Source organism: Ornithodoros turicata, chromosome 9, assembly GCF_037126465.1.
Source record: "Ornithodoros turicata isolate Travis chromosome 9, ASM3712646v1, whole genome shotgun sequence".
Taxonomy (NCBI): Eukaryota; Metazoa; Arthropoda; class Arachnida; order Ixodida; family Argasidae; genus Ornithodoros; species Ornithodoros turicata.
Window position 1 is genome coordinate 19,036,681 of NC_088209.1, and position 8,203 is coordinate 19,044,883.

Here is an 8,203-nt window from a genome sequence, read left to right on the forward strand (position 1 = left end):
CTCCTGCTTGATGACAATACATACTTGCACCGTTTTCGGATATGTCGCACGGACACTTGTCCGTCTTGTGGCATGTCTGAGACAGCTGAACATTGTTTTTTGCGATGCCATATTCCGCTTTTACTGTGGATCAGGGTAGTGCAAATATTTGGGCTCCCAGCAGTCGACAGGGCCACCGTAAGCTAGCTGGAGCCGTTGCCGGTCGTACGCGCAGAGCGGAAGCAGTTATCATTGCTGATCTCGGAAATCAACTTCCAAATTTGGATTCGCCGGTGTCGGCTGGTCTTCGGTGGCCCAGATGTTGGGATCATGACTATATTCTAGGCAGTGAGGTCCGGGCTGCGTGCACATATCATCCGTGAGCAGTCATTGTTCGGGTCTGTGGAGTGCTCTCGCCGCTGGCTTACAGTGACTGTGCTACCTCTGTTACCACCTAGGTCAACATAGCGTCTGATAAAGGGTGTAACAGGGTGGCAAAAGCAATTATCATATACCCAAATTGCTGCAAAAAGGCGTACGCCCCCCTCGCTCACCGAATCAGAAGCGGTAACCCTATCATTCGTGGTAGAGAGTGAGGTAGCAGGTAGAACGTTGCAACCTTTTATGCACAACATATGCGACAACTATTACCTCCTGAAAGGTGTAACTGCACCACCCTTTCCTCCTCCCCACTCCTCCACCCCAGAGTGCATTAGTCGTGACGTTGCCCACCTATGTGAGGCCGACAACGGCGAGCTCTTTCATTAGCCCCACCAACACCACCACCACCACCACCATGAAGGTGACTGTTGCAGCAAGGAGAAATTCAGAAATATCATCAGCTATTATGTGCGCACGTGGCTTGGAAGGGAAAGGTTACGGTTGGGGCCGCAAAATTCCTTCAAACAGTGGCAGTGCAAAGGCTTTAAAGTGGTAGACGTGATTATCAAGTTTCACATTGGGATTTCACGTTGGGATCAGCAGGCTGACACGCTGCCGACTGAGCCACCGAGGCCGTCAACGGCGTTAACAAGCTGAATCACCTCCTGCACACCGCGGCTGCTCTGTTCCGCGTGCACTCGCGTCGACAGCGAGCAATCCACACCTGGTAATTTATTTCCACTCCCAAGAGCACAAAACGCTGCCCATCCCGCTGCGAGACAGGGAGGGGGCACAGACCACGAACGGTGCTCCACTGAACATCCGTCAGGCTATAGAAGCCTGCTACACGATGCCAAAGAGCACCCGGCGACAAACATAAACTAAACGCATGTCCCGCTGACTCCCTGTACTCGCAACAGGGACAGCCGAGTGACGTTACACCAAAACGCGAAAACCGCTCACGCAACGGCAAGACATCATGCGCTAAGCGCCACTGAAGACGGGCCCGGCGGCCGTCAAGCCAGCCAGCAATGGTCCTACTCCACGCTATGTGGCGCTGAATACGCGACGAGTGCGAGGGTGGCCGATCAAGCGCAAGAAGTGCCATGTAAAGGCGCCGCACAGGACATGACGTTATATCATCACTCCGGAGGGAAACTCGCAGACTGCGCGCTGCCACAACGTATGCCTTCAGGTGGGGAGCCACGCACACGGAACGCGAGCGTGTATGTGTCAGCACAGAAGAAAAGAAAAAACAAAAACGAATGTCGGGCCCTAACAGAAAAGTTATTAGGCCCCGAGCAGGATGCTCCTGCTCTTGGAGACCTTGAAAGATCGCGCGCAGATATAAGGCAAGGCACTTCACTTTGAAATGAGGCACCAATAGGCCGCCATCTACGCGAGGCTGATGCATACGACTTTGATACCCATTCTACAGAACAGCCCCCCCCCCCCCCCAGATGAACTGAGTAGTCCGCGGAGGGATGGAAATATTGGCTAAATACCAATATTTCGTATTGCCAACTGCAGTATGAGACAATACTCTATATCTTACATACCAGATAACAACGCTCCAAAGGGAGATTGCTTTTTGTACGTGACATACCCTGCGAACAATCCTGAAACTCCTGAAGAGTCGCTACCGAGGAGGGGGGGGGGGCAGTACAGCCCTAGTGGGCCTTAATCATGATCAAAGAGCAGCCGAGTCACTGTAAGCCAGCGGCGATAGCACTCCACAGACCCAAATAATGACTGCTCACGGATGATATGTTCACGCAGCCCGGCTCTCAGTGCCTGAAAAACGATGAGACAAGACGCTTGTGTATTGTCATCAAGCAAGATAACTACCTATGGATGTAGCCTCTTTTACACAAACTTGTATTGCCAACTGTAGGATGGGACAAACTTCGTATTGCCAACTGTAGGGATGGGACAAACTTCGTATTGCCAACTGTAGGATGGGACAAACTTCGTATTGCCAACTGTAGGATGGGACAAACTTCGTATTGCCAACTGTAGGATGGGACAAGCTTGACGCTTGAGATGTCATTGTTAAGGCATCTGATAGCCACGCCGCTTCAACACGTCTGCAACCAACACACATAGAAAAATATGATACACGCTATTGATGGTGTCTAAAACATTATCCTTACTTCGTTCTCATTCACACGCACGTCTTTCACTGTACCCTGCGTACGTTTTTTGTCACACTCTTGTGCGTTTCTTTTTTTTTGTGTGTGTGTGTTTTTGCCACACTACAATTAATATCATCGTTACTCCCTGCTGCTCGACGCACCCTGTGCAAGCGGTAGTTGTGGTGGCGGTGATGATCCAACTCTTGCCGTATAGTCGGCCACGCTCAGGCGGTCAACGTGACGTGACTGTCGCAGGGTGGGATCGCTAACGCAAGCGACCTGCCGTCGCTCGGATAACTTGCTCGTTTCAAGTCAGTCCGCCAATGAGAAAGATCACCTACTCCTGACGTCACATCTCGTTTATCCGTCCCACATGCAACGGTCGTTCTACGGCAGTCGCCTTTTTTGGTCCTGGTTTTAAGTTAATATCTCCGTTATTTTAATCAATGTTCGGTGCATACCCCACGTTGTGAATGTATTAGCGTAGACGAGACAAATGAACATCGAGTTCAACTGGACGTTTGCGTTCTGAACTGAATTGAACTGAACTGAAGGAATGCGTTAAAGATGGGTGTAGAGGACGATCCAATATTGTCCCTCGAAGACAGCCCCAAGCAGCACAACATCTTGGCCCAATATTGGCGATATTGGCTCGATATTGGACTAACATTGGGCCGGCATTGACAATATTGGTCCAATATTGAGCCAAGATGTTGTGCTGCTTGGGATCAGGTACGTCGTCGCGAACACACCAGGACACGTTACAACCGACGTTAGCAGTGTACGGTGCTTATAATCGCTCAGAAATTCGGTGTGCACGTACGCACCATGCACGGTGTGTTTATATTGCATGCATATATGCACGATGTGTATGCGCTATACATATATGCATGTATGCACTTACCATATTACTACACATGTATGCGCCTCGACGTATTAGTATATGCGTCATAGCTTGCGTGTATGCACTTCAGCTTGTTACTAACGCACGTCGTCGTCACTAACTTGTCGTACGCATTACGACATGTAACTATACACACGCGTTCACACGCTATTAAAAAGAAGAGAAAAAAAAGCGCGACCATGATTTTCGGATCGTGAAATGAGGCCACTGCGAAAAGGAGGGCTGAACATCCGTGATGATGGTTGACGGCCACCCATGAAAACTCATTGGGCCGCGAACAATTTTAGAGACGGCCAACAAACTCGTTTTGAGTGCAAGGAGCATTTCATACGGTGGTTCGTTCCACACGAGAGCGTTCTACCTTCCCGCCGTCTGGCGACGCTCCAGCACTGCCTTGCACGTCTTTATACTTGTGCGACGTCTGTACCGATGAAATATTTTGGATGAATATATATGTATATATATATATATATATATATATAATTTTTGTCTCCTTACTGTTATTTTGGTGTCACAATATTACATGGCGTCCCGCGCTCGTTATTTGCGCGCGGTCTTTTCCGCATAACGTGCGAAATAACCAAAGTACGGAAGTGGAATTATAGGTGTACTAACCCTGCAGTGTATGGGATGAATGATACGATATCAATCAAAATGCCGAAAGTGATCGCATTTGGCATGCAGACGTGCACTCTTAAAAATGAACTTCACCGCATAGCACGCTCCTAACCAACCATTATCTCGAATGATATAGTTATCTGCCCGGATTTGTTGAAAACGGGAGGCGTACGCCTTTTTTGTGACACTTATGCTGTTCATCATTGTCACAAAAAAAGGCGTACGCCTCCTGCTTTCAACAAATCAGGGCAGATAACGATATCATTCGAGATGATGGTTGGCTAGGAGCGTGCCATGCGGTGAAGTTCATTTTTAAGAGTTTGCTTGAACGCGACGCTTCGCGTATTATCGAAGGTTCGCACCGGCTGTCCGCGCTCACAGGTGCGGTTAGGGGGGAATATTTTCTTCCAGAGTCGCGATAAGCCTTTTTGTTTCTTCCGATACATTTCACCTTTCAACATGCCACGCGGGAAGAAGCATTGTAAAGATGAGGTACACAGTGCTTCCAGCACCGTGTGTCCGAGATTTCCTGCGCACTTCAAGAGACGAAATTAATTAAGACGAAATTCGTGGTCGAAATTATCCGCAGTCCTATATACCCTTCGGCACGTGCAGCATCATGCAGCCACACATATATATAGGCGAACTCACCTTACGTGTAAATCTACTCCCAATTATTATAAGAAATCAAAGAGTGTGAGGTTAGGCAACTCCGGTGGCCAACAGTGCCTTCGATAGCACTAAGTGGAGCGTTCAAGCTTATTGTTCAATTAATTTACGTCAATTATTTCGCGCGTTATGCAAGAAAAAGAAACGGGGTCTATAGTGAGTGGAAACCCCATATGACTATGCTACCTACACTCATACTAGAACCTCACCGTACGCTGCTAGCGGAATTACACTCTGGCTTCTGTTCTTAACGGTTTAGCTTCTTACATTATACATCTGCATCACGCCAGCTGTACAGCGTGTACGGGTGTGGTGTGCTGAAAGGACCATGTTGTCAGTCGGCTTGAGCAACGAAAGTTTAGGTTGAGGAAGCTTCCGAGTCAAAGGGCAGCATCATGATGCCAACCACATCAAAGGAATAGTGCATATTGGAAGGAATATTCAACCCTCGGTCGATGAACCTTCGATGTTACGTATTCCTTCGATTTATGAACGGTGCCCTCTGGGACAAGACACTACCCCTTCCTCATTTGGCGCGCCGCCTCGTGGCCCTCCGGTCTCTTGCTGCAGTCGACGCTCTCCTCATATACATCCTTCAATCATACCTTCGCACCACGGGCAGAATAGTCGGTGTTCTCCGCCAGTATAGCGATGCACAATTCCTCCGCTTCTCCCGCGCCAGCGGCGTCACTGAGGTGAAGAGAGAGGTGGCCTATTCCCGCGAGAGCGACGACTCCGCCAACGTCTTCGTTAAATCAAGTGCCCTTCACACTTTTGAGCTTGACCGCTCGCTCCCCTGCCAAGCTACAACTTGGCTTTACTTACTATCCTGTCTCGGACTATGTTGACCCACCTGTCCAATGCTTCTACTGTCAGAAATACGGTCATTATGCCAGGGACTGCCGAGGCTCCCATCGATGTAAGGCTTGTTTAGGCCAGCATGATTTCGAGCAATATCTGGCCCGACGAGAGCCGAAGTGCGCCAACTGTGGTGGACAGCATGCCGCGACTTACCGTGCTTGTAGAGTTCCCAATGCCGCAGTCGCTGCGCACTGTCCTCTGAGCTTGTTAAAGGCATCTGCATCTACTGCCAGGTCTATCCAACCAGCGGGAGAGCCGGCGCCTCAAGATCCCCCACGATCATCTCAGCCGTCCGAGGCTCGACCGGAGAAACAGGATTACATTTTTGGCGCAGTAATCGCTATGATGTTGTCTGCCCTGCGTGCCTTTGTCCAACAGTTCCCTGCTTCGGGTGATCTGCCGGCTTCGGGTGATGAACCGGACGGTTCCCCTACCTTTCTTCAAGTCACGCACTTTTTCTCATGTCTTGATCTTACCGCTGTGCCAACATGAGTGGCTCGTCTCTTCACATGGGGTGTAAATGCCGACACGCTTGGAAACGATCATTTGCCCGTTCTAATCGGCATCCGACGATTGCGTCAGCCTTCTACATCACGTTCCATCAAGCGAACCAACTGGCACCTTTATCAGACCACACTGGAGTCGGCTTCGTCAAACAATGCACTGGGAAACCAGCAGGATTTTCCCCGCACTCTGGAAGGCGCTGCGCAGGCTGCAACTAGCCGCTTCCGTGTCCCGGAGTGCTTTTCTGCAGTCGATACTAAGTACGAGCGGTCAGTCAAGCGGTCAAGTCAGGCTCCTGGCCGCCTCGAAGCTCGGCAGGTTCAGAAAGCTATTGGGCGCCACCTGCGTCACCTAGCGCGGGGCCACTGGCGCAGGTCCACGTCCTCTTTATCCCCTTGTACGCCACTTCTCCCGGAAATGGGGAGTACTCCGAGGCCTCTCTTCCCCTGTATCTCAGCGGAATCCGTTCCGCTCACTGTCTCTGTGTACATCACAGCCTGAACTACAAATTGCAGAATAATTTTGCGCAAGACTTACCACCGGCACCCCCAGCCCAGCGACGCCTGCAGTCCTACTCCACGCGCCAAGAACTCCGGTTTGGACACGCCTTTCACCCTCCCTGAACTTGAAACGGCACTTGCAGCCGCCCTTCCGCGCACCTCCCCTGGAGCAGATCAAGTTACCTATAAGGCCATTTGGCACCTTCCCCAGTCCGGTCGCTTGCATCTCCTGCGACTTCTCGATGAGAGTTGGTGCGCCGGACAAGTTCCTGAGGATTGGAAGACTGCAATGGTGGTTCCTATCCTCAAACCGGGCCAATCGCCGCACCACATTGACTCTTTCCGTCCCATTGCCCTCACCAGCTGTATAGGGAAGACACTTGAACGCATGATTTTTACACGTCTAAGTTGGTTCCTTGAGACTGCTGAGTATTTCCCGGAGGTGATGGCGGGTTTCCGCCCGGGCCGCTTAGCGCTGGACTGTGTTATCCTTATCACCCTAGTCAGCCAGGCACGACAAGCCAAAGCAGAAGGATTATTGACTACCGCTGTATTCCTCGTTGTAAAGAAAGCCTACGACTGCGTTTATCATGCTGCCATCCTTGACGCTCTTGCTGCGGCCCAAGTGGGAGGCTGCCCTCTGTGGTGGATACGAGACTTTTTACCAGGTCGCTATCTCTTCGTGCACACTGCTGATGGGGACACCACCAAGCACCACGTGACCCGTGGGGTCCCGCAGGGCAGTGTCCTTAGCCCCCTTCCCTTTAATCTTATCATGGTATCCCTTACCCCATTGCTCACTGCTCATACGTCCATCACGATATACGCCGACGACATCTGTATCTGGACTTCTGCAACCCGCCGAGATACGATTCAGCGCCGACTGCAAAGCTCTCTGCACATAATTACCACCTACCTTGCCTCCCGTGGTCTAACACTCTCCCCGGCCAAGACTGTTGCAATGGCGTTTTCGCGTTTAGTTTGCTCCACAAATATGATACGGTATATGAGAGGAGGGTCTGCTGGTGGTATTTTGCGGGTGAGCATCCCCGTAATAAAAAGCGAGCGAAAGAAATGAATAAGAAGCAGAGTAAAGAAATAGACCAGCAGTAAATTCATCTCTAGGAACACGATTCCTATCAGCATTCTCAGACGCATTTATTACTTAGCGTCAGATTGTCAGGTAAGTACAGGCCTCCAATTCCATCGCCATATCGTCATGCGTCGGCGACAGATTAAGTGATCATCACCCATGTGGGTTTGGTAATTGTTGGCTAACGTCTCCTGCTGATAAATGCGATTCATAAAGAGGATGAAAATAATTACTTACCCGCGCCTTTGCACGGACGGCATGAATTGAGCGGTCACGCAACTATGGGGGAAGGGTTTTCTGAAGGGAGGTGGCGTTCTTAAAAAGCCAATACGTCTCCCCTGAAGTTTTAGCGATTCTCGAAGTGAAAAGCTGGTCCGCATTGGAGTGTGGGCAAACTTGTACGACAGACCTCCGCCATGTCCTCTCTTTCGCGCTCACAATTAATTTATCCTCTTTGAAGTGGTAATATGTTAATATGTATTTCACTCTATATCTATTGTTGATGTTTATTCTTTCTTGAAGGATTGACCTACCTAACTATATATTCACCATATAGAGC